Source organism: Hesperophylax consimilis, chromosome 31 (genome assembly GCF_061612785.1).
Source record: "Hesperophylax consimilis isolate HC1 chromosome 31, BYU_Hcon_1.0, whole genome shotgun sequence".
Lineage (NCBI taxonomy): Eukaryota > Metazoa > Arthropoda > Insecta > Trichoptera > Limnephilidae > Hesperophylax > Hesperophylax consimilis.
The window spans coordinates 7303435-7331015 of NC_142866.1; the positions used below are offsets into that span (position 1 = coordinate 7303435).

At 33.9% G+C, this 27581-nt stretch overlaps 1 protein-coding gene across 2 annotated transcripts in view; it reads left to right on the forward strand.

Annotated features, from left to right (window-relative positions):
- Positions 1–19760: 19760 nt before the first annotated feature.
- Positions 19761–27581, forward strand: part of Sh (Potassium voltage-gated channel protein Shaker) — a 477661-nt gene continuing 469840 nt past the window's right edge. For both annotated transcript variants that reach the window (XR_016305202.1, XR_016305201.1), the window contains exon 1: positions 19761–20268. The gene's annotated coding sequence lies outside the window, so the exon portion shown is untranslated. The remainder of the gene's footprint in view (positions 20269–27581) is intronic.

The window sequence follows — 27581 nt, forward strand, 5'->3', positions numbered from 1 at the left end:
GATTTTTTATGAACAGTAAATATATAAATTTTTTTAACTTTAACATTTACCAATCACACAATGTTAATTACAATTATGATTTTATTGTTACGTCTATTATGAGAGCGATACAGATTTAACGATTAACGGAGGTCAAAGCAGGTCCATTTTTTTAAGAATATCAAGTTTTATGTTAAAATTAGTATGACGAAAATAAAGCTAATACATTAAACTATGCGTAAAATGCCAAAGCTTAATTTTTTTTCTTTTTGCTTTTCATGAATAGCTATTCCCGGAAGGAGTAGACTCAGTCGAAATTGGATCTTAGGGTTGGCAAATCTGGTGGCGCTATTATGTTGATTATTCTTTGCGTGCCGTTAATTTTGCTTTTTTGATTTAATCACTTATTATAAGGAGTGCCCCATCTAATGTAAATAATTTTACGGCTCTAAAACTATTAGTAAAAAAACTGATTGGGTACCCATTCGACATTATTTTTACTGCTGCAAAGCTATAATTTAGAACATTACACTTGCTTGGATTTAGATAAAATAATTTATATGAAAAACTTTTTTTAAAGTTCCTAGACAAGTTTCGTCACTATTTTAACACCTCCAGGGCACTTTCAAGATTTAACGTCACAAAGATAGTTCAATATTAAAAAACCAATTTAATTTCTTATAGATTAAAAAATAAAATTTAAAAAAAATATGTACTAACCCATTAGCTCCCGCGGATACTATATGGTATCCGAAATATTGTTTTTAATTTTTTCGTCACCATCTTGAAATAACTAATTGGAGGTTTTTTTCCATGTACCAGAGATTTGTGAATTCATTTTTGACGCTAGCCAAGTATTTACATGAGTCAAATTCTCTTTAAAAAATTCTGTGCTTGAAAACGCGGACCTGTAATTTGAGGATCCATATATTTTTTACAATTATATAATTATATGTTAGAATTATCTGTTAACGCGTATGGTTACAATGAGTTGAAAATTGAAAATAAATGTTTACATAGTGACGTTAACACAATATGGTCCCAAAGTGGCAGGATACCAGATGGTATCGGCGGGCGGTAACGTTGGCAAATAAAATATTTCCATACTGATTTATATATTGTCGTCATAATTAAAAACTCTTGGTACACAAAAATTTATTGTAAAAGGAGCAAAGAAAAATAGCGATACAGATTACAGAAAGGGCCGGTATGTCAGTATTTTTAGTAATAGTTTCACTAGGTTTGTCTATCTTGTCATGGTTCCTATCAGAAAACAACTTGACAAATCTCTCTAGCCAAGCTAAAAATGCAACTCATATACCAACCCATTTAATATTCGCTAAGAAAGAGATTTAAGTCCGTCAAGTTGCTCTGTAGTAGAAACCCTAGCAAGATAAGCCTAGTGACACCGTTACCAAAAAATACTGATGTACCGGACGTAATCCAGATAGATAGTTGCATTAGTTTATGAAAATATTGAAAATCGCCTTACCGATATATACTATTTCATATACACAAACCATTCCAGACAATCTACGTTTCTTCAAATCAGCCTTTAACACATCGCTCACAGGTGGCCATTGAACAAAATGCATGGCATACGATCACTGCACTGATAGTAGAGAAAAAGGGGTACTGCCTGGTTTTTGGCATTACCTTAGATTTAAAAAATGGTTATATTCTGAAATTATTAAGTGGTCATTTCGTTTCGCTGATCCATTGATCGCAACTTTACCCTACTGTGAGTAATAAATATCTTTGCAAAATTTTAGCAAATTCATATTCACCTTTCAATGTTAATTAATCGGGTTTTTGTTTTTATTAGTTAAGCTGACATTTATTTATACATGCTAAAGATACTCTGTAAGGAAACACATATTATTAAAATTAATTTATTTTCTTTCTTTCAGGTAAGTTCAACATCTTTGAAAACCCAACAATGAGATAACTACAACATTATTTCTTCAATGCGTGATTTTACGGTAAGTATAAATTTTGGATTTTTTTTATCGGCAACTTACATTAACATATTGTTTCTAACCTACATTAAAGGTTAAAAATACATAAGTAATATAGACGGCCGGCATAGTCCAGTGGTAACGCATTGGACTGCCATTCCGAAGGTCGCGGGTTCGAACCCGGCGTGCGCAAATAAATTTTATTTGATTGATTTGTGTTATTTCACAATTAATTAATTAAAATAATATATAGTATATTTGCGGCACGTTCCAGAGTGGAAGATACTACCAGTATCGCCCTGGTGTAAGACCACCATTCAGAATTGAAACGTTGCTCCAAATGGCTTTAGCCGTGTTTAGTGACTAGATCTGAATAGCCAGGTACTTCTCCACCTTCCTCTTTCCCTTCCCCACTTACCTTCAGCCTCACAACATCCCCCAATTGGGGATGCCATAGTCTCACTGGCTCCAGACGGGAGCAGTTGGGACTCTTGTGAGGTATTCACTATAAAAAAAATAAAAAAAAGTCGAAGGAAGAAAGGTTACAGGGCCACGATTAAAGATGAAACTTTCTATAAACAAACAGTGTTTAGATAGCTCTTGTAATTTGCAATCCGGGCCGCGAAGTTAATTTGATTTCGGTTAGCAAATGATATAAAGATGATATTTAGAAACGAGAAAAAAATGGTCCAGCTGAGAGGATGCCACCAGAAAATTGATTAGACCTACCTTCTGTTTTATGCACTAAAACATCACGGCGAATTCGGATTGCCTTTTGCAAACAACTCGGCTTTGAACACGTCATTGTTGAACGATCGAAATTGTACTAATTAGCAGCTTGACTTCTTCCGGTGGCAAAATGATTGCAAAAGGAACGTGGGTTAATACGCAGTGCCTGAACAGGCAGAGAAGGATGAAAATATGTTTGCGGTAAAACAGTGTTCGACCTATTATAAATTAGGAGATCTGAAAAGAATGCATGGCCGACATAAGCGCGTTTGTAACGTAACGAGTATATGAGACATAAGCGAGATATATGAGTGGAAGGGCACACATTGCAAACCATTAATAATAAATTATAATTATTAGTGTTATTAGTAACGGTGTAAAGGTTCTTATAATGACGAAGCGATAACGAAATGTCCGTACGATTTAGATTACGGGAACTGATTAAATAAAATAAAATAATTAATTAATATTGAAGTTATGGTAAATTAATTGACATACGGGGAAATAAATTTTATCTATTATATCTAGAGTGTCTGTTTGCGGCGGGCTGTCGGGCGGGCGGACAGCGTGTATTTGATTTATTTACAAATCTACAGTTTTATTCCGATAGTGAAGAAATTTTGCTCACTTGACCTCCGAAACAAGAGGAAGACCACTGTTTACATTATTTTTGTTTTAAAACTTTCTGGGAGATGCCGGGGAATTCAGCTAGTTGAATAATATGGTGAAGATGATATACTTAAAAGACGGTGTGTTGCGCATTGCGAATGCAAATATTGTGAGAAAGAGGTAATGAACAAGATTAAGAAAGGCACGCTTGTGTGATTAAGTGGAAATAAATAACAACAAAGCTTAAGGACAATATATAATCACAAACCCAAAGTAGGAATTCAAAATACATATTTTTTGAAAACCATGTAATATAATAAACCATAAAAAATGATAATATTATATGTGAGAGTAACCAAAAGGGTAAATGAAGAAGAACATAATAACATCTATGCACTTTTTGTTGTTTTAAGACCCGAACACCTGAGTTCGTGGTATGAGCCATACTTAAAGTTCAGTCTTCAAATTGCGGACTCTATTTTCGTCGAATCGCGATCGGGTGGGTACTTTTATTGAAGCGGTTTTTTCTGCACGTAGTAATTTATTCGTATTTTTGTGTTGATGTTGAAGTTCGATAAAACCTTAAAAATAGCGATGGCATGGAAAAAAACTAAATTATAAAATTATTATTTTGATTATAATTTTTATTCTTTTTTTTAATAATATCACTACTTTCTTGACAATATCGCAATTAGCATGCCTTTAAAAAACTTTTGAAAAATGTAAATTTTGTAATATTTTTTTTTGTAGGCTAATTCTGGATAAAGCCTTTTTATAGTTAAATCAGAAATACGGTCTGGAAACGCAGATCACTAAATATGGTTATGTTTTTATACAATTAAGCACTGCAGCTTTAAAAAAAAAAAATATTTGGCTAATTTATATACCTAGCGCCGTTTTCATGAAAAATCACCTCAAGGGCGCTGTCCAAATATGTTTATTAAATAATGAATACTAGAACTACTGACTTAAAACTAGTGACTTACATATATTTATTTATTTATTTATTTATATTTTAAATGTATATTTACAGGATAAAAATATCCATTAACAAAGATACATTATACAATCATAATTGCCTAATTAGCAATTTAAATTTAGTAATGCTCAGGTGGAAAATGTCGATGTCAGAGGCTAGTGAGTTTAGAAGGCCTATCATTCTTCCGAGAGGCATTGCTGATGGTAAGTTAGTCCTACATCTCGGAAGAATGAATGGTTTGTGTCTACGCGCTCTTGCGAAGTTATCAGGGACGTAAAATAAAATTTTATTCAAAATTTCTGGATTGTTGATGTGACCGTTCAACAAGTTATAGGCCATCATCAGCAACGAAGATTTCCGCCTGTTGACAAGACTATCGATACCCAGCATTCCGGAAAGGAAGGCTGATGGGTATAAATAGGGATAGTATCCGAAGTCTCTAAGATAAAGATAACGTAGAAACTTCTTTTGTACTTTCTCTACCATAGAAGAGTACGTTGCATCCCCTGGTCCCCATATTACTGAGCCACTTTCCAAAATACTACGTACTAGGCTAAAATATAGCAAGCGAACCACGGCAGAGCTGCAAAAATGCCTGGAGTTACATAGCACAAATCCAAGCATTCTCAAAACCCTGCTGCATATCGTTTCAATATGAACGTGAAATGTTAAGTGTGGGTCAAAGGTTATTCCCAAATCTTTCGGTTCAGAAATATGTTTAAGAGAACATTGGGACATCCTATAGTTGAAGTAAATCACGGTGTTTGCTCTAGTATAGCACATTATGGCGCATTTCTTAAAATTAAAACCTAATTTGTTAATTTCACTCCATATAAGACTTATATCTAGTGGCTTACGACTAAGGCCCATAACTACTATCTTAATTTACCTATGTAGAAACATACAACTAACGTCAACATTTAATTTTACTAACGCTAGAAGAACAAGGAAGTTCTACAACGTTTAATTTCATATGATTCATCAGAAAAACGGAAAAAATTACAGATTTAAACAACAGTTCAAAAGCTGTGCTGTTTCCAAACTATGTTTGTTGAACTTAATTCGAACAAAAAAAATGACTCACATTTTTTTTTAATTCGACGTTTTGTGCAGGTGAACATTACAAGCAAGTAAAAAATAATTAAGTATTACTCTATGAAGAGAAGTTTATGAGAGTAATGCAAATTGAGATAGGTACTGCTACGACCCTCGGTAGGAAGTAAAATAATATTATCTCCCGTACTGCGAGCAATATTCACGAGTTATTTCCTGAGCAGGTGAATTGTAGCCTGAAAGGAGATGCGGATTGTATCTGCAGATATGATGATATCGGACTCTGCAGATTTAGATGTCTCGAGTCTTGAGGTAACGGTAGAAGTTCCGTAGGAAATGATTATGGTGAGATGTAATTTTAATAAATTTATTTTAAAGTAAGAATATAAAATTCTATAAAAAAAGTAAAGACAATGTCAATAATGAACGGAAGAACAGTGTGTAGACTGTACTTTGTTATAATTAAGAGTGAACACGGAGGAACGGCTTGTTCCTGTTTAAATACTGTTCTAGTATCCCGGAATCGTGGGAAGTTTCATAGTTTCAGGTACGAGACACAAAAAGGGTCGCGTAAGTAATTGGTTATGAGTTTACTTAATTAAGTTAAAACGTGACATACGTGGCGTTAGTTTAATTGTTTTATTAAAACAACTTTTTACAAGTTATGCTCTAAATTTTAAGACGAATTATTTGTTTGCGCCCGTACCCACGTAATATGAATACATAGTTTTGTCCGTATACAAATCCAATTCTTCCAAGAAAGGCAAAAAAATAGAATATTGTATCGGTGATTTAATCCAAAATTGTATTTTATGCCTTTCTTGAAAAAATTGAATTTTTTTACGGACAAAATTATTTATATTATGCTCGTTATGCTCTACCGGCGCAAACAAATAATTCGTCTTAATATTTTCAAGCTTAACTTGAAAAAAGTGTAAATTAATAAAATAATTAAATTAATTCCACCTATGAACGCGTAAGTCATAACGAGCGTTGCGTTTAACCTTAAATGTTTGTTTCGAAATGCAAGAATGCACAAAAGTTTGCCGCTAATGGCTTGTAATTTATAACAAGGGCTGGAATTGTAACAGTACATTTGTGAAATAAGCTTATTCTGTTAAAATTGAGATGTGAATACAGTTGCCTATATAGGTACTAACAATTTTTTTAATAGATGTCGTTGTACTTTTCACTTCAATAGTGTGTTTTTTATTTAATGATTGAAGACAATATAAGCGATTTCTAAACGAAAATCTAAAACAGAAAAGGATACGGTCACATCTAGGACTCGAACCCAGGACCCTTGCCTTGCCGGGGCACCGCTCTACCACCGAGCTAATGGGACCCTATCTCTTTCGTTCACATTTAACTTTATCATACTTCGAATAAGAACTACCAACATTGTCTTCATTTTTTCACCGCACATATTTTATTGGCAACTATCTTTGTTAAATAACTGTTAGACTGTTATTTACAGACTTGGTGGGAACACAATAATAGAACGCGTGTTCCAATATAATGATTTATTAACAATTAAGTGCGGATTGTCTACGTCTTATCTCTGAGCTGTCGGTCTGGTAAAGAGAGCGAGCAGATGCATCCGTCATCTTTTATACCCCTATCAGTCATCTCGCTCTTACGCATTCAACAAGCAGGCGTACCACCAAAAACCTTTCTTACATCCTCCCCTACTAAAATTGAATTCCCCTATCTATATATATCATACCCTATTACTACATATTTCATTTACAATTTTATTTTATATATTTCATTTACTAAACAATTAACACAACATTTTTTTTTATAAAATTAACTATCATATGCCGCGTTTCTTTCTGCTTCCCTTCTCTTGTCTCGTCGCCCGTCCACTCCTCCTCCTGGACTGCGAGGTCCTCATCTTGGCCGAAGTCTTCCCTGCCATGGGTTAGACCTGAAACATGGAGAAACAGTATTAGAGTCACTTCTATTACGTAACATACCTGAGAGATTAACTTCATCCGTCGACAGTTCCCTAGTGTCAGACGTACCGACTTCCGGCTTATCTCCCTCCTGCCATGAAACATGTAATTTCTTTATCTGGTCTAAATGTCTTTTCCACACCATATTAGACTTGTTAATTTTTATGATATATATTTTTCTACCTTTTTTTTCAACAATAACCCCAGGGACCCATAACCTATTACCCTGAGCTCTGAAATCTCTAGTCATCACTTTCTGACCTATATTCAAATCTGACTTATTTCTACCCTTATATTGTCTTTTCTGATTGACTTGACTCTGAATAACCTTTCTTATTACTTTTTGTTGACGAGTAGAACTTGAAGTATTCGTTCTTTCCTCAACCTTCCTAGGAATCAGAGAGTCAAATACTGTTCTAATTTTTCTTCCCATTAATAATACAGATGGTTCACACCCTGTTGTTGCATGAACGGTATTTCTATAGTCAGTTAAAAAGTTACCTAACTTTTCTTTATAATCTGAAGGAAATCTATTATTTTTACAAATTTTTTTAAGAAAATTTTTACAGGTTTTAACAGCATTCTCAGCTTGCCCATTGCTACTCGGGTGGTTAACTGGACTAGTAATATGTTTCATACCATTTTTCTTACAAAAATTTTCAAAATCCTCAGAACAAAAACACGTACCATTATCACTAACTAAAGTTGCTGGAAAACCAAATTGTGAAAATAATCTATGAAGTACTTCAACATTTTCTTTTGAAGACAGACTGTTCACTTCCAGACACTCGATCCACTTCGAAGAAGAGTCTATCACAATTAAAAAGTTTTTATTATGCAAGCTACCATGATCAATATGCACCCTGAACCATACTTCAGGTTCATAAGGCCATACTGCTAATGAACTCTTTTGTGATTCTGGTTTAATTTCTAAACAATCTCTACAATTTTCTGTTATTTTCTCCAAATCTAGATTAATTTTTGGCCACCAGACAAAGCTTTTCGCAATGCCTTTAGTCTTAAAAACCCCTAAATGAGATCTGTGTAACATCTTTAAAACTTCTTGTCTTAAAGACTCAGGAATAACAACTCTATGTTGATATAAAATACACCCATTTATCAATGACAATTCCAACCTTTTTTCCCAAAAAACTCTAATAAAATTAACATTTTGTGCCTTTTTTACTGATGCTGGCCAACCCTCGATAAGAAATTGTTTTACTTGACTTAAAATTTCGTCCTTTTCGGTCTCACTTCTTATCACGTCTAAAGACAAATTAAACCCGTTATTTTCAAAATAATTAATGTAACCAGACTCTATATTATCTTCACAGCTAACCTTTTCAATTGGACACCTGCTCAGAAAGTCTGAACAATTATTTTTCGACTTTACGTATTCAATCGTAAAATTGAACGATCCTAACATAACTGCATAACGCTGTAATCTTGACGCCGCAATCTTAGGAATTTCTCTATTCTGACCGAAAATTCTGACCAAAGGCTGGTTATCTACAGCTAAAATAAATTCTCTGCCATACAAATATTGATAAAACTTCTTAATCCCAAAAATTATAGCTGTTGCTTCAATATCCAAAATCGAATAATTTTTTTCCGCTTTATTTAAAGTTCTGCTTGCGAACCCTATTGGTCTTTCTACGCCGTTTTTAAATACATGGATTAACGTTGCTCCGATCCCATTCAAACTTCCATCCGTGACAAGTTTCACAGGAATATTCTCGTCGAAATGCGTTAAAATCCTATCCGAAGTTAATATTTTTTTTATTATCGCAAAACTGTTTTCTTGTTCTGTATCCCATTGAAACTTAACATCTTTTTTAAGTAAATCGTATAATGGTGACAATATATCTGCCATGTTTGGAATAAAATTACGATAATAACTAACCATACCTAACAAACTTCTCAATTTATTTAAATCACTAGGCGCTGACGCGTTTAAAATGGCTTCTTTATTCCGCTGACACGGTTGAATTCCTTGCTCACTTATTTTATAACCTAAAAATTCAATAACTTTTAAATTGAATTCACACTTTTCACTATTCACCGTTAAATTACAACTTTTTAACCTATCTAAAACGAGACACACGTTTTTTTCTAAGTCGACTTCATCTTTTCCTATAACAATAATATCATCCAAGTAGAACGTCATGTTCCGTAATCCTGATAAACAATTTGCCATTGCTTTAGCAAAAACTGCTGGCGCTGGTGCTAACCCAAACACTAAACGTTTATATTGAAACAATCCCAAGTGGGTATTTATTGTTGTGAAACGTCTACACTCCTTTTTCAAAACAAACTGATTATATGCGGATTTTTAAATCAATTTTAGCAAAAACCTTGCCTCCATTCACTTTGGTTAATAATTCCTCAATTCTAGGTAACGGATACTTGTCAATTAATAACTGATTATTCACTGTAGATTTATAATCACCACATAATCTAATGCTACCATCTTTCTTAATCACAGGTACGATTGGACTCGCGAAATCACTATACTGAACTTGTTCTATAATACCGTTAGAAAGTAAATTACTTAATTCTTTTTCAACTTTATCCTTCAAAGCAAACGGCATTATTCTGTGATTACGAAATATCGGTACCGCACAATCTTTTAAGGTTAAATTCACTTCGTACTTGTTAAACTTTCCTATTTTATCCGTAAAAACTTCTGGAAATTTTTTCACTAATCGCTCTTTTAATGTATTTTGTTTTACACAATTAACGATCCCCGTTATCCCCACGTTAAAGAGATTCATGAAATCACGTCCTAAAATCGAAAGTGACGAACTACGCACGACAATAATTTTTAGTCGGTGTTGTAGACCATTATACTCTAGTATCGGTGTGAAAGTACCTACCACACCAATGAGCGTATTGTCAAAACTCCGTAAGCTCACGTTTTCGTGCAATAACTCAATACTGCTGAATTTATTGAGATAACATTCTTCCGGAATTACGCTACAAGATGCTCCAGAATCTATCATGAATTTATTATTTATTCCGTCGAGTGAAACTTCTATATAATATGGCTCAATACTTAGTACATCACCAACCATTCCATCCGATAACAAAATATTCACGTTTTTACGTGTTGTCACCTGTTTACACCGTTTTGCTAAATGACCTTTAGTACCACAAATTTTACATACATAATTTTTGAATCTACATTCTACCGCCGTGTGATTATTATAACCACAAACCGTACACTTACGCTTTGTAACATGATGAATCGGCGAACGAGCCCGATTACAGCTACTGCTTCGCTTGAAACTATATTCATCTCTCTTTTTCACATGCGTATTAGGTGAGACACGACCTCCGCCGACTGTTAAATTAGCTAAAACTCTGTTATCAGCTGATTGAGATTGGGTTGATGCTACAAGTTCAATACACTCTGCTACTTGCACACATTTTTCGAAAGTATATGATTCACTATCGAGAAATAATTTTTCTCTAATCTTACCGGGTTTACAACCTAATACAAAGAAATCTCTTAATTTCTCTGATAAACTATTCCCGAATTTGCAATTGCTAGAAAGAGATTTTAAACGAACAGCAAAATCGCGAACTGATTCGTCATTCCTTTGTTTAGCTGAATAGAACTGTGACCTTTCTTCAAAGAAACATTTTGTCGTACAACAATATTCATTGAGCTTAGATATTAAATCTTTTAAATCAACCTCTGTTACTTTTTTTTGGAATACACAAATTTACCAGTAAAGAAAAACAATCATCTTGCAAAGCGTTTAGGAAAATAGCTCTTTTTTTAACATCCGATGCGTACTTTTCATCATTCACAAGGAGGTACTGCTCGAGACGGACCTTGAAGTTCTCCCAGTTACCGTCACGCAAACTGAAGGACCCCAATCCTGACTCCATGCTTCCTCTACCCAGAAGGTACCCACAAGACAAGAAAAGAAAAACAGAAAAAAACTTCCCAAAGATTTCTCCGCTCTCCAATCTGCTCCTTGGACCCTCTCAGGAAACCGCTCCTTGACCCTTGTTGCTGGATGGCTCTTCCCAGACCGCTCTGAGACCTGGCAACACCGATCCTTGACCCTGGTGCTGCTGATGGCTGCCCCCAGACCACTCTTGTGGCCCGGACCCCTCCGATCCTTTGACCCTTGGAGATGCTGCCGCTTGACGCCCTGGACCCTTCCGTGCTTCCCCCTTCCGAGAAGCTGGTTGGCTCCAGTGGCTTCTTCTTCTTCTTCACTCCTTTCAGTGAAGAAAACAATATTTTCGGTCCGGCCTTTTTTACCGACCCGAATAATATGTTGCAATCCGAACTTTTTCGATAATATCGCGTATTTCCTTGAGCGAAATCTCGCGCGTTGATTCTTTTAATCAATGTTTTACTGATTTCCGTAGGCTGCGCCACTGTTAAATAACTGTTAGACTGTTATTTACAGACTTGGTGCGAACACAATAATAGAACGCGTGTTCCAATATAATGATTTATTAACAATTAAGTGCGGATTGTCTACGTCTACGATGTACGATCGCAAGATTCAACCCGAACTAAATGCAATCTATATTACAAACACATACCGCAACTAAAATTCTTACAATTCTGACAGCTTCTTTCGCAGTAGAATTATTGTATCGAGCGATTATAATGATTAATATGTTTACATCCACGCTTTTATAAACGCTTGCCGGGTTAGTTGGTTAATTGGGCGTTGATGGTTTCACGAGCTAGATTAAAAATAAACAAAAATGCATTCCTAATGGTTGAAAAAAAAAGCTTGGAAAATTGTGTGTTTATGATGCTATTATTTTTTACAAGTTCGTTTATTTTCGGTGTCAGGAACTTCGAAAGAATTTGAATGAGAATTGAGATATTCGTAGGAATTTATTTACTTAACTGCTTACTTTTGCTATTTTGTGTACCTAATAACAATAAATTAGTTTTGCTGATTTACTCGATGTATCTATTGAATACTGAAAATTTAGCAGTGTTTATATTATTCTTTTATACCAATGTTTACAGATTTACCGATATTTAGCACTTTTGAATCTGAACTGTTGTATTTAATCTCTTTAAAAATTTTTGACTTACTACCCGGATATGGATTTTTGTGTACATAAATTTCTTTTTCCTACAAATTTCTCTGTAATCAAACAGTCTAACATTTTTTTTGTTTTTTAATAGACTTTTAATCAGAGTTATGTAGTAAGCAAAATAAAATTCATATTTCAAGATACAAGAGCTTACTCTTCGTTTATATTTGATGCTACACAGATTTTTTTCTTTATATTAAAGATTCCGTCCACATGACGCGATAAGCCCCCTCTAACTACAAAAAGCCAAAAATAAAGTGTGGTGGTCTTCCCATTAATGTTACTTGCTAGTTGGAAGCGGCTCAGTGTGTTGTGGGGACGTCGTGTGGACCGAACCAAATAATATTTTAGATATAGACAGGCTGAACCAAATCACAGTTGGGCTTAGATTCGTTGTACGAAGCTTTCATTGTATTTTTTTCATATGAAAATTCAATGTTTCAAGTGCTCTTACTAAAGCGTATCGCGTTGACATAATAACAGTCTGCCATCAAAACTCAAAGCTATCTTGTCTAATCGTCCGCAACTGAAATTGTTTTGCATACATCAAAGATAGGCCAAATCGTTTTAGCGAAATTAATGGTTCAAATGCCGTTATCAAAACGCCTTAAACTTATAAATACTTATCAAATAATCTGTCTTGAATGGCGTTCGGCAATTATCGGTTCCGCTCGTGCAACTTCGGGATTTCGCGAACTTTTCAACGGGCGTGGGTGTTCAATAATGCCGCTTGTTTAATCTATTGTTTTGTCTTTAGTATCGAATAAAATCCGAAATGTCAGACTGATGTTAAAGCTTGACTGTTTTCAATGAGGCGGCGGAAAATTCACCCAGATTTAATAATACAAACCTACAAGTTTCTTGGGGCCCATTGGCAGTTGTTGTTTGGGAGTCTAGTCAAGTGAATCTTTGAGAATTTCAACAGCGATTGCCAGGAACACTTATGCAAATCGATTGATATATGAGATCAAATTAGAAATAGTTAAAATCGTATGATTTTGAAAGACTTTTGCAATATTAAACGTACAAATCAAAGCTGTAATTTAAAACCGCTCAAGGTTAGTGGCGTCTGGTTTATTTTAAATTCACAATTTGTTTGCAGATATTCGGGTACCTATTGTGGCCCTCTAAACGTTATTATCATTCGAAAAAAACGTAACTGCAAAGAAAGTTAATTTTTTTAGGAATTTAAGAATTTAAATTGCTTTAACATGTTATGTACTAAGATATAACATAATAATATTATGTAGGTAGGCGCCTAGGATAAATTTAAGAGTAATTTACCAATTTTCCTTATTGGGGGGCAACTAGGTACTTATCATATTTCAAGCTTTTAAATAGTAAATACATTTTAAAACAAAGAACCAACCAATTGAGAGACTTTTAAAATAAATACTCACAACTAGTTAACCTCTACAACTTGAGAAAAAGAAAGGGGAGAAGGGAATTGGTACCTACCTGGATTTAACTGGAAATTAACTTCAGAAAGATTGTTTATCACCACGTCAAAAGTGAGGTGAAGTTAAGTTAATTTCATACCTAAAGGTATATGTAAATAAATGTCCAGAATAATGAACTAGTTTTTTGTCATAAAGAAAACCCGCAACCCCTGCATTCAGAGTTAATGTATATCTCATTAGATAGCTGCTGCCATGATTCCAAAAATATAAGCTAACTGAAACAAGCCAAGAGATTAAACATGTTTGATACAGTAGATGTAGTAGATAAAAGAAGAGAAAAAACTATTTTTTGCTTATAGTTGCTTATCGTTAAATTGCTATCTGGAAGCCTCGTTATTTCGTTTATGTACCATTTTATTATTATTACTAAATTATATGCATACTATTATACTACACACTTTAATTAAAATAGCAAATAGTCACTACTTCCCATCTCATACACGAGGATAGATTTCTCAACAAATATGGATAGTATTGGTAAAAAAACTAACTTGCGTCAACCTTTAACTATTGTATCCCAGTAAAATCAATTATGAATAAAAACATATTAACCATAAACATTCTTTAACAAAAATACAAACCAACATAAATAGCGCAGTTATATAAGAGAATTCCCAAAACATAAAAACTCCGTCAACATTTTTTTGACCAAGACACCATAAATACCATGCACTTTTTACATTAGATCGACACTGTAAAGTGTCGATCTAATGTAAGAAAAAGTGGCCGTGTGAAAAAAATCCTTGAGGGCTTATGTCATATATGAGAATGCTGTGCGGAGTCTCACTGACTCCAGATGGTTAGGAGTGGAGACTCTTTTGCGGTTTCACATTGAAAAAATATAACTGAAATAATGATAGAACTGGAATAGAAAGTTCACCGAAGTTAACTTTGAAATTTTATAAATTATTAAAATTATGTGAAAACCATTAATCTTTCTAGTATGGGGTTTCAACTCCTGTAGTTGAGTGAAATACATATTTTTAAAATATTTTCTAATTTAAAAAAAAGATAGTAGGGTGCTTAATTTTTAATATTCGTAATGTTGCATTTTAAGAATCTTTTGAACCTAGGTAGGTCTAAGTATGTAAATCATAATCACGCATGTCACCTTCCACTATACCAATTTCTGCACTAACACATCACTTCACAGAGAGTAACCTAAAAAAAACAAGAAACCCACCGTCCCATGAAGAGAGAATTCAATTTCGACCCTTGTATGATCAATCACCTAGGTCAGTTCAATGCACGTCAATAAAACACGCGAAGGCCTTTCCAATTCCACTCATCGCTGCTACATTCCCGACGATCCGACATCCATACAATATAGTTTAGAGACTAGATCAAAGGATCCAGACTCCTCCTAAACTTCCTTCATTACTTTCCCTTATATTTATTATTTTTGTACTGTTAATTACACCTACAACATTCCCCACATTGAGATTTCAATGTGAATACCCGCTGGCTCCTCAAAAAAGGAAAAAAAAATCAATATAAATTATAAATTTTCTAGATTCGTATCGATAGATTTCCGAGATCCTACTTTTTGGAAGCAAAGTTTATTGACTAACTCAGAATAACCAGGCACTTTCCCCTCACCCGTTTACATAAGTTCCAAAGAGATACTAATTCTTGGGAACAAGGTTTATTGACTAAATCCGAATAACCAGACTTCTTCCCCTCACCCGTTTACATAAGTTCCACAGAGATCCTACATCTTGGGAACAAATTTTATTGAATAAATCAGAAAAACACAGATATCCTCCTCTCACCCGTTTACATAAGTTCCACAGAGATCCTACTTCTTGGGAACAAGGTTTATTGACTAAATCCGAATAACCAGACTTCTTCCCCTCACCCGTTTACATAAGTTCCACACCCCATGTAGTTAAATAAAAAAAACAAAGAAGTAAGAATTCTACACCAACCCATCCAAGGCATGATCAATCACCAAGGTCCATTCAATCCACGTCAATAAAACACGCGAACACAGTTTTATTCTAATTCCGCATAGCGCCGCTACATTCCCGACGCTTCGCTTCCTCGGAAGCCGAGAATCCGGTCCTAAAATGATTTCATAATACGACTACTACATTTAATCGTTATAAATTGAACCCCACCCTGCGTTGGCTTGCCAAAAAATAACCTAAACCAACACATCCCTACCATCCCTCCTACCGCTGGTATCTCGTGCTGCTCGTTTAACAAATTTTGACCTTAGCAAACCAATCTGACGAGTAGAGCTGAGGTCTTTTAATCTGCATGTATTTATAGATACTTTACTGGCGGATACATAAACAACAACAGAACATAAATGCATACTTTTCAAAGTTACTACATACATTACAAAAAGTACAGAACAAACAAAATCACTTTTTTTGCCAGTCGATCTCTTGATTCGTGTCGAAATTGTTTGATTCAAAAATATTTAACTGTAGATAAACTTTTAATCATTCTAATGCCCCCAGTTTTCATAAAAGGGAAATGGTAACATTAAACATACGATAAAATCAATGCTAGTAGAGTAGGGAAGCTAAAATCTAACGTTCAATGGAAACAAAGAATACTTTTAACCTTTTATTTTTAAGTAACTGTTTCTACCTATTATTTTCATAAGTGTGCTGCACCAACGGCAGTCAAATTTATGTTCTAAAATATATATGTAGGACAACAATAATCTTTATGTTTTAATCCTTTATTAAATGTGGTTGACACACTTGCGCTGTACTGTCATGGCTTGGCCTATTTTAGGGTATCGCTCACCGTACATTGAAATGCTGAAATAGGCCAAGCATAGCGCGCTTATATCGTGGTCTGTTACGGGCATTAAGTGTATGTATTATTTATTTATTTTTTTCGACTTTATGTCGGGGCTAAATCTTCCCCACAGGAAAAAATAAGCCCATCCACACGCTTTTCCACGAATGATCATCTTTTATTTTATTCATAATATAATTGTGATTAAACTAACTCCGTGTTTTCATTTTTTTAAATCTTTCATTCCTTTTTTAATTTTTTTTTCAATCTTCAGTTGTACAAAATATTATGCTAATTCTTATATTATACAATCTTAATTTTGCTTGTCCCAAATTGGGAATACCTCCTAGTTAGACAAAAAAAACATTTTTAAAATGTATACAGTAGCTATTCCTTAGCACATTTGGAGTAAAAAATGTTATGGGCACTTTGCTGTCCGGTAGCATTTTTTTTCAATTAAAAACAAAAAAAATAAAAATTTCCACACTACATCACTGTCATTGGCATTGCTTTTCGTGTTCAACAGCTGTTATACGCAAGTATGTCGAAAAGCGTCTTCGCACTTTCGCACACACTAAATAATTATAGTTAAAAATGAGACGAATGGTGCCGTGCCATTTCGTTGTGATTGTAAAAGTGCGCCAATATAGGTACACACGTGCATTACTCAACGGAATTCGAATAAAATATTGCCAGATGGGTTTTCAAACTTTGACAAAGGATAAAACAGTGGTGACATGTGGTGAAAATACGTTTAATAATTTTTTTTATTAAAAAAAAACGTTACCGGACAGCAAAGTGCACATAAGATTTTTTACTCCAAATATGCTAAGGAATAGCTGGTTAAAGTTTGTCGGATACGTGCCGATACACCCTGTATATACTGTACTAAAAAAATATACAAAAATATGTCATATTCAATTTTTTTTGACAATGACAATAATTTGAAAATGTCCATATTCACACATTTTAGAATCCTTTAGGCTTCATCATAAATGCACAATGACCGTGATGGCACTGGATGCGTTAAAGGTAGTAAACCCTGGCAGTTTAATAGTTTAAGCTCATGCAAACTATTGCAATAGGATAACCTAAGAATTTTTTTTTGATAAATCAAATTAATTCTTAGTAAAAAGATATCTTCAAAGAAACCAAATACATCACAAAAAAATTGGCCAATTGAAAAACATTTTAATGTCTCCCTGAAGAGGTCTAACGTTTATAATTCATTTATTTATGATTCAGTTAGATTTGTTGATTCCAGGACCGTTGGCACTAATTTATGAAAATATGATAAATGTTTTAAAATTTTACATTTTAGACCTAGTGTGGAAGATTTTTTTAAACATACAATGAAATTACATCATCATGAAATACATGAGATCGTTAAGAGTATAAGTGACTGTCACTGCAATAGGCGGTGACCAAAACTCTGCGCGCTTTGAAGCCCAAATATTGTGAAATATATTATAACGTATTCCGGTACAGCGAAGATTTATGTTTTCAGACTGGCGACATTCGAAATTAGCGTAAGTTTAATTAGACTCATCAAAGATTTTATGTCTCATCTGTCCTTGCGATGGTGTTAATTTATGAGGGCAATCTAAAGAAATTCTTTTAAAAGACCGTTACTATGTTTATCGAAACATGTTAAGATGACATTATTTTTCAAGTTTCGGGAAGAAACTTTTTTTTTTGGCTTTTCATATTCGCTAGTGGGCATGACGTTTTGGCTTCGCACAGATGATATAATCAAAGATCTTGAACTGGATGCCGTTAATTACTCCGCAATATGGGGGTGGCCCGGTACAATGGTGGCCGTACATCAATTCCGAGTAGGAATGGAACTCAGACAATTATTGCTACGGAGAGAATTTCCAGAGGCGTTCATTGAAGATGGGCCCGCGCTTTGGTCGGCACGGCGCAGGCGTCCCCCCGTCCCCGCTGGCTCCCGCCCTCCCCCGCCCACGGAGCCGGGCCTAGGCGCGGACGGCCCCACCGGCGCAGTGGCCGACTTATGGCGGCGACCGCCGGCCGAACGCCGCGCTACTCAGCGGGCCCTACACACTCGCAATCTCCGAATTACTCATCAACGTCGATGAATTAAACATCCCGGCAGCATAACTGAACATCGATCAGATTCCATCTCCCGTACACGCCGCACCGAGCGATCCCCCCAACGCGGTTTTCCCGCGCCAATTTTCCGGCGTCCGCGAGCGCATGTGACATAACGCGTGAAGATGCCGCTCACAGGCAGGACGTGCTGCTAGTCGCCCGAGCACCAGCGGCCGCAGTCTCCAGCCACTCGTACTCCGGGCTCGGCTCTTCTCGTGTCATCTAGCCTCTAGCCTGCCCGTGGCCCCGGCTATCATAGCGTGCCATCCACAGCACCAGCGCAGTGTCGTGCTCACCAAACAAACACCAAATTATTCTATTATCTGCCGGTACCTACCCAAGGAGTATCGCAACTTCCGAACATCAATTTATTCGTCTAAAGTGCTCATACAAATTTTAACGTGTAAAAACTGTTCTATTTCGCCTCAACGTATCTATTGTCTTTTATAATTATTAATACTAAAGAATCCGTGCCATTGTAAAAATATTTTGATTAAAGAATTCAGCTTTTCAATTTCATAACCGTCTTCAAAATAAATTTAAATCTTTCGAAAGCTTTACTACAAATAAACGTAACCAAATGAAAATCGAACATTGGAATGACACAAAACATTTGTTGCCGGGGATTTTGCTTAGATATTACAATTAGAAATTTAATTTACTCTGTGCAATCATAGCAGTTAAAAACAAACATTGACAAAATAAAGTTATAATTATTAAGAATTTATTCTGTGATTAACGAGAGTTAAAATGTATGCACCAATTTTCCCGTTTGACAAATCTTGATATTAACAATTTATTTTACAAAACAATTCGGTGATTACTTAGTGCTTAAATTGAATTATTATTATTATACATGATGTCTGTCAAAAAGCTCATATTTCCCTAATCCTTGCGATCCACTACCATTTTTAAATAATGGAAAAACGTCATAACGTAACACTAAAGCAATAAATCCATCCAAAGTCTAGAGTTAAGGAATAAGTCCACTTCTTCCACCGAACTTTGCATCAATATATCTTGACTTAACCAAGAAAAACACAAATAAACAAGTATTGTGCTTTACGAACAGGTACATAAACACCCTCCCCAGACTCTAATATCGGTTAGTTATCCTCAATAAAAACATATTTTAATTGTCATTAAAAGCTTAAATACTGCCTTAATAAAATTTGCGTACAAATAACCAAACAATAAAAACCATACCAATCAAAAAGTGTATTCTAAATAATCTTTCAAGCAATAAATATTAATATAATATAAACCTAATTTATTCAAAAAATTGAGGTCTAAACATAAGTGCGCTTTTGCGGTCAGTTAAAAACACTAACTAATATCTATAATTCTTGGCTACGTTCCCTAGTGCCATAATATTATAAATCTTGCATGGCCATTCATATTTAAAAACTGAAACTTTTTTTAATTCAATTTCCGACAAAAATAAAATATGTGCAAAATAATAAAATTATAGTAAAAAGTGATTAAAGCGATAATAATTAGTTTAATAATTCAAAACATAAGTGCCACATTAGCAATAAACGCGAGGAAGTGAGCATTAAAATAATCAGTGATTGGTCGCAATAATACGAGTAAGGAAAACTTTGGTTTATATTTTACTGTGTTGGGTTTTATGAAAACAAATGATTTTATTTTTATTACAATCATGCAAAATAATGCAGCACAAAAAAACATGTGGCGCAAAACTCAGTCAGGTATCATGCTGTGCGTACAAACAGATTGTTATGTAAGTTGGATTATCCGCATACAACCAGCCCAAAATCATTATTTACAAACCGACCAAGAATCTTTGTGGCAAAAATATGTAAGTTTGTAAGTAGGAACCTACGTAAGGATTTTGTCTTGAATTATAACACTCGACTTTGTCTCATTAAATCTATGCTTTCAATCGAACTTTTGTTGTGTTTGTTTGCTACCGGTGAATTTCAACGTAATAGTGCTTCCTCTATTCCCGGTGGATCGCTATCGTTATGGGAGATCGACGTAAATAATTCAACCGCTACAAGAAACTTCCCCGTATGCGCTATACACTGATCGTAGGCAAGTTTTCTACTATACAAACTGGCTCCTTTTGATAAAACATATACAGCACGGCGATGTGAATAATTTCATGACATTAAGCGTTAATTTATTCATTCTAGATAATAAAATCCGCTTTATTTTTACGGTTCAAAATAATAACAGCAGAAATATTTCATAAATTTGACTTCTTATAATTACGTGATATCCGCGTCGAAGAAGTTATTAAACTCATTTTAAATTCTAAATACTTTTTATAAAGAGGGATAGTATTAACAATAGAGCGTAGATATATACATACATACGATTCTTCGCACAAAATATCAGCGGCTATCAACGGGTATAAACGTCACTTTATTAAAGTACCGATACACTATTCATAGTATTGTAGAATTGCGTAATGCAAAATATCTATATCTTGTTACCAAAACGATGCTAAATATGTAACGCTCATACAATACCAAATTGTTTTCTTTTTTATCAATAACACACTCGACATTATAAACTCTATAATACACCTCACACTCAGCATTGTCAATTCTTTAATATAACTCACAATCGATATTATCAACTCTTTAATACAACTCGCACTCGACATTATGAACTCTTTAACACAAATCGATGAAAGGCTCGCAAAAAAAGAATTTGGCGATAAATAACTTTTTTAACTCAGTATTTAGTTTCACGAAGCAAATTATAACGAATGTGATACAGAATTTCAACTCTCACTCGAGTTCGAACACGTTTTTGTAAATATCCCATCCAAGTTTTGCAATTAGTGAAATGAACTCCAGTCCGCATGGCAGATTATAAGTGTAGATAAAAGGTAGCATAGAAATAAAAAAAAAATAAAAGTGTGCAGAGACGGGAGTAGTGTCGGAATGCGGCTGTGTTTGAATGCGGCAGTGTCGGGATATATATACACACACACACATACACACACCCACTTACACACACACACACACACACACACACACACACACACACACACACACACACACACACACACACACACAGGCTTTCTTAAGTATACCCTGAACACTGAGAAACTTTTATTCAGCCGGGATTTAATATGAATGTCGGAAAACCTTGAACACCCCCGTCACTGTTCGCGGTCTATCGTTTATAAAGAACGCCATCCATTTTTGATAGTAACTTCTCAGAAATGATACTTTTTTTAATAAACCTCTTGAACGCAATGATTTTATAAGCATGCATATGGTCAATAAAGTGGAAGTTATTAAAAAGGTTTATCCTCCAACGGCGTTATGCGTTCTACAATGCATTAAACACTATAAACCTATACTGAGAACTATACAATGCATTAAACACTATAAACTTATATTGAGCACTATACAATGCATTAAACAATATAAGTTATCATTTTAGTACCTATACAGCTTAAAAAAGATATATCTATACAAATATAGATATATATTGTTTATATATATAAAAATAAGTTACACAAATGAAAGAATATCTTTGTTTTAAACCACTTTATTACATTTATATACGTCGACCGGTTTCGGTTGAACTCAACCTTCATCAGGACAGTACAAATATAAACTATATATAGTTTATATTTGTACCGTCCTGATGAAGGTTGAGTTCAACCGAAACTGGTCGACGTATATAAATGTAATAAAGTGGTTTAAAACAAAGATATTCTTTCATTTGTGTAATAATGTCAAGCCACAAAGTGTTTGCTTCCTTCGATAATTTAAAAATAAGTTACTATTATATATATTAAATATATAAAAATCAATTTATTTAGTGCGTCTGGATAGATTTAAATTTATAATATATATATATATATATATATGTTACTATTAGATAGGTATATGAAATTTGGTCCATTACATAACGAAGTGGAAAAGGGATACCTACTTATTATACCTACCTAATTTAATTAAAATTTAATCGTGCAACGGAATTCCGCAACAGAATACTGTTAACAAAATTGAACTTTAATACAAAAAAATGGTATTTATTACGCATGTACTCACCAAGTCAAATCATAAAATATGCACACATAAAGGCATTAATTTTATTTGAAAAACATTAATTATATTCAAATACCGTTTTATGGAATTAATTTACCGTATAAAATTTTTCAGAATGTTTCTTCTAAATCCACTTTAAAATATTTAATGTTAATTTTTGTGAAATATCTGAGACACACAAAAGCATATTCAAATAGATCACTGGGATATGGTCTGTAAGATCGATCAAAAAATTGATCCACATTCGCCAGAAAACATGCAGCTAGTATTCTTAACCAACCTAAATCGATATGCTCTGAACACAATTTGTTTTGAAGGATCAAATCACCTAACCATCAGAGGGTTGTTTTATCATTGTTACAAAGTTTACTGTCATTCTGCTATTCCCAAGAGAAAACATCTCTTTTGGGAGAAATAGAAAATGCTCGTGCAAAGCTTTTCAAACGTATTTTAAATTTACTTTAATATTTCTTTACTGCAAAATATTTATTTTCGTATAAAAAACTAAAGAGTACAGATATCCTTAAAATAATGGATGCTATATTAAAGGATGTTATATTATGCAATCGCGTGAATTTTCGATCGCGCACTGGAATGGTAAAAACCAGACTCTTGGATTTGTAAAAGTCCCCGCCCGCGAGTGAATATTATTAACTTTTAAGCGAAGGATTTCACCCAAATTCCGTGAAAAGCAGAATACGAGAACTAACCTACATGAACCAAATAATCTTAACCTAAAACGGCGTTCACATCAGAGTGTGCGCACAAACCTGCGTGGAGGTCCGGGCCACGTGGGCAGCCCAATCTATGAAGAGTTGGGTAGGTACCTACTCGGGCGCCCTTTTATATCTCTATTCGTTATACGTTGCTTTAGTTTCGGCGAGGGTTGTATGGATCTTTGTTAAATTTGGTAAGATGTATTAAACAAAAACAAAAAATTTCATTTGAATGAAATCATAATATAATACTGAGCAGGAGGCTATATTATTGAATGAAGATATATTTGTATAAATTTATTGTTTGTTTATATTGTAGAACTAATCCGTGCACGGCAGTGAGTCATCGCTAATCGGAATTGTTTCTTTCATGTTGGTGAAGTAGTGAAAATAATAATATTTTATTGTGTAACATAGAAAAGCTTCGTTTCAGTTCTATTTTAGATACACGCAATTATCAGCTGTTGCGAAAAATAGACTACACCTCTGAATACGAGTAGTAAATTTAACTGAAAAAACTTTGTGAAATAAGTTTTTGTTTGTGATTCACGATACGTACTAATTATCCATATGTTCTTATTTTTGTAATAATTAAAATATCTCTAATGTAGATACTTTTCCCTCCTACAACTTTTACTTTTGATACGGATTATGAAACTCAAATGTTGGTCTGTACGCTCAGCTAAGCAATTTAAATCATAAATTTATTGATTTCCTTTGTTTTGTTCTAAGAATTATTGTGTTTCGAATGAGTTTGATAGAGACCAAGCGTGTAATTATAAATATATTATGACGTTGGGGTAAACAAAAAGTAGGCGTCATCATTGGAAGACTTGGCACAATCAAACATAGTAGTTCCTGGGAGGGGTTAAATAAGTATGAAAGTAGATATTATGTCAACGAAAATGTATGAACGCGAATGAAGTTATAAATATTTGGCAGAAAACGTAGGTTATGACAGATTATTTTACGAATTCAACATTTTGGCAGAGAAGGAAATTCAATTTACGTAAACGCTCTTTTAAAAATTAAAGAAAAACTCAAATCACTTATTCCTGAAAAAAAAATATTAATATCATCATCATCTCTGCATAACCCTTCAGCGAAGCAAATTCTATTACTCTTATACAGGTTTTTTTTTAATCAAATTTAATAAGGTAATTATTACGCTCTGCAAGCATTTTTTGGTTTTTGTTATTGTTGAAGCTGTTTCAGTTTTCGAGGCCATTTTCAAACTGTGATTTTAGCCACGTTTAGGCGACTTATTTATATGATTCTATTTTACCCCCTCCCAATTTAAAATGATTTATTACCGGTTAAACCGATTTACTGATAAAATAATTGTGAAAATGGATTTCATATTCTGTGGGGGTATTTAGAGAGTATTTCAAAATACAGCCATTGGTAGAAAAAGGCACAATCAATAATTGTGTGGTGAAATGTGGCGTATGTGATAAACCAAGAAAGGGGGTATGGGAATATTCGAGGAAGTTAATGTGTAGATGAAAAAGAGAACGCCCGAGAGAGACAAGGCATGGTCGAGTGAAATAATTGTGTGATAATAACCGAAGGGAAAATTGTAGAATATCAGTAGTAGAGAAAAGCTCCGGTAAGGCTAAGTAATGGGTTAAATTCCTAAAGGTCACCATTATTTTTCTCTATTTTTTCAATATCACATTTTGGTTTGAGAGTCGTTAATATGATTAGAAATATAAAAACTTTTTACATTTCTTTTGAATGTCATACCCATTATGCAATAATAAAATGTGTTTATTTGTGACACTTTCTTGGTAACAAATATTTTTTTGTAATCTTTCAAAACGATAGCAGCCAAAATTTAATTTAATTATTCTGAAATTGAATCACCTAAATAAATGAAATAAAATAATAAGGTTCTAATGAACGAGTAGTTTGAGGCAGTAACGAGTTGTGCCAGTAAGACAAAGATCCTAAGTTCGATTCCCAGTTGAGACCGGTATCTGTTTATTTTTCTATGTCCCGTTCTGATTCATATTTTTGATATATTTGTATTATTTACTTCTTCAAAAAAATATATTATAACACGAAATTTAAACCAAGCTCTATATTTCGACTTCGTTGGTTTATACTTGGAGAAACTTATATACTAGTTTATGTTAAACCCGTATTTTTAGATAACCTCGTTCCGGAGTATTAATAGCTAGAACAAAGCATTTTAAAGAAAGAAACATAACTTCTTGCGTAGTTGGGATTATTATAGAAATCAATTAAAAATACATTTTATGCGTTTATCGTTGTTAAAAATATTCTAACGTGTTCATCTTTGCTTCTTGATCAAATATTTATGTAAAAATACAAAAAATAAACTTTTTTACGTGCGTGTGCACTTCTTACAGAATACGTAGTCTAAAGATTCATTGTAGGCAAATAATAAACATTAACAGCTCAAAAACTTTAATTAAAAGCAAACGCGTCAATTCGAAATCATCCATGGCCTTCAATTAGTAAAATATTGAATAATGTGAAAAATAGGATTTCCTAAAAAAATGTCTTTGTGCATTCTATTCGCACTATCATGAGTAACATCCCTCTTACAATGAATACGTATAGTATTAAGTATTCCCGAATCCAACTCTCTGAAGTTTCCAACGTTTTGAACCCTCTATCCAGACTAAGCACTTGACTCAATTTAAGCCCATTGTCATTAAGATGCTTGATTTAAGCGCTTCCTGATTTATACGGCGATTTAAGCCGAATCAGTTATACCAGATAAAATTTTTCAGGTGCACACTTTGAAATGCAGTATCATCTCATCGAAATTCAATTGCCTGGGAAATGGTTGACCGAAATTGGTTAATCCTACCGTCGATGACCTAATTGATTTCGCCGTGAATATATAAAATTGATGATACAGGAATTTAACAATGAATTTATTTTCAATTATTGAAGACAATATTAGTTATTCCTAAACAAAAATCTAAAAACAGAAAAATCAGAAAAAGATTCGCTCACATCTAGGACTCGAACCCAGGTACCTTGCCTTGCCGGGGCACAGCTCTACCAACTGAGCTAATGTGATTCTATCTCCTTTGGCCATGTTTAACTGTATCATACTTCGAATAAGAACTACCAACATTGTCTTCATTTTTTATGACCGCACATTTTTATTGGCAAATATCTTTATGTATGATCGCAAGATTCAACCCGAACTAAATGCAATCTAGACAGCGTCTTTAGATAAACATATCTTATTTTTATGAATATTTATTTTTTGGAATAATTTAGTGAATAAAACCTCAAATTGTAATATTCAATTATTTTTAACAATATTAGCGATTCATAAACGAAAATCTGAGGGTCCTGGGTTCGAGTCCAAGTACGGTATCTTTTAATGATTTTTCTGTTTCATATTTTCATTTAGGAATCACTAATATTGTCTTCAATAATTAAATATTACTATTTGAGGTTTTACTCACAAAGTTATTCCAAAAAATTAATTTATTTTCACAAATTTATCAAAAAATAATATTCTTGTTATTTTAACTCACCTTTAGTATCGGAAAAGATTCCTCTTTTCAAAAAGAAACAATTATTTTAAGTCTCGTTTTTGCATTCAGGGTATCCATTTATTATTCTTTCCCGTCTTATTTGTACTTGCCTGAAATAGTAGATTTCTATTTCATATGAATTTCGCAAACACTTTTTCGTATGGAAACATAGGCCCAAGTTGGCAAATTTTGGATCACGCAACACGGGCCCACCAGGCACTTTTGTGTTATTCTATGGTTACAATTAGTAGGGCTTTACATATGCGATTGGGTTCCATGATAACTCAACACAGTGACAATTCAACACACTTTTAAAAAGTGATATAAAGTCATTAGAAACGATGAAATTTTTTTTTAATCCAACCTAACCTAACCTCACCTAACCTTACCTAACCTACTTAACCCAGTTAATAAAGTTTTTGTTTCATCACTTTCCAAAACGAAATAAAAAAGTATGACCGATTGACAGATCCTGCGTGCTTACTGCCGTTGTGAGCTGTCAACTTCCTTTCCGGATGAGTTCACCAGATGTTATCTCCAATCAAAGAGGACAGCCTGTGAACTCGACTGACCCTTAAATAAATACAGTTTTCTATATGTCGACACTATAAAGAAAGCA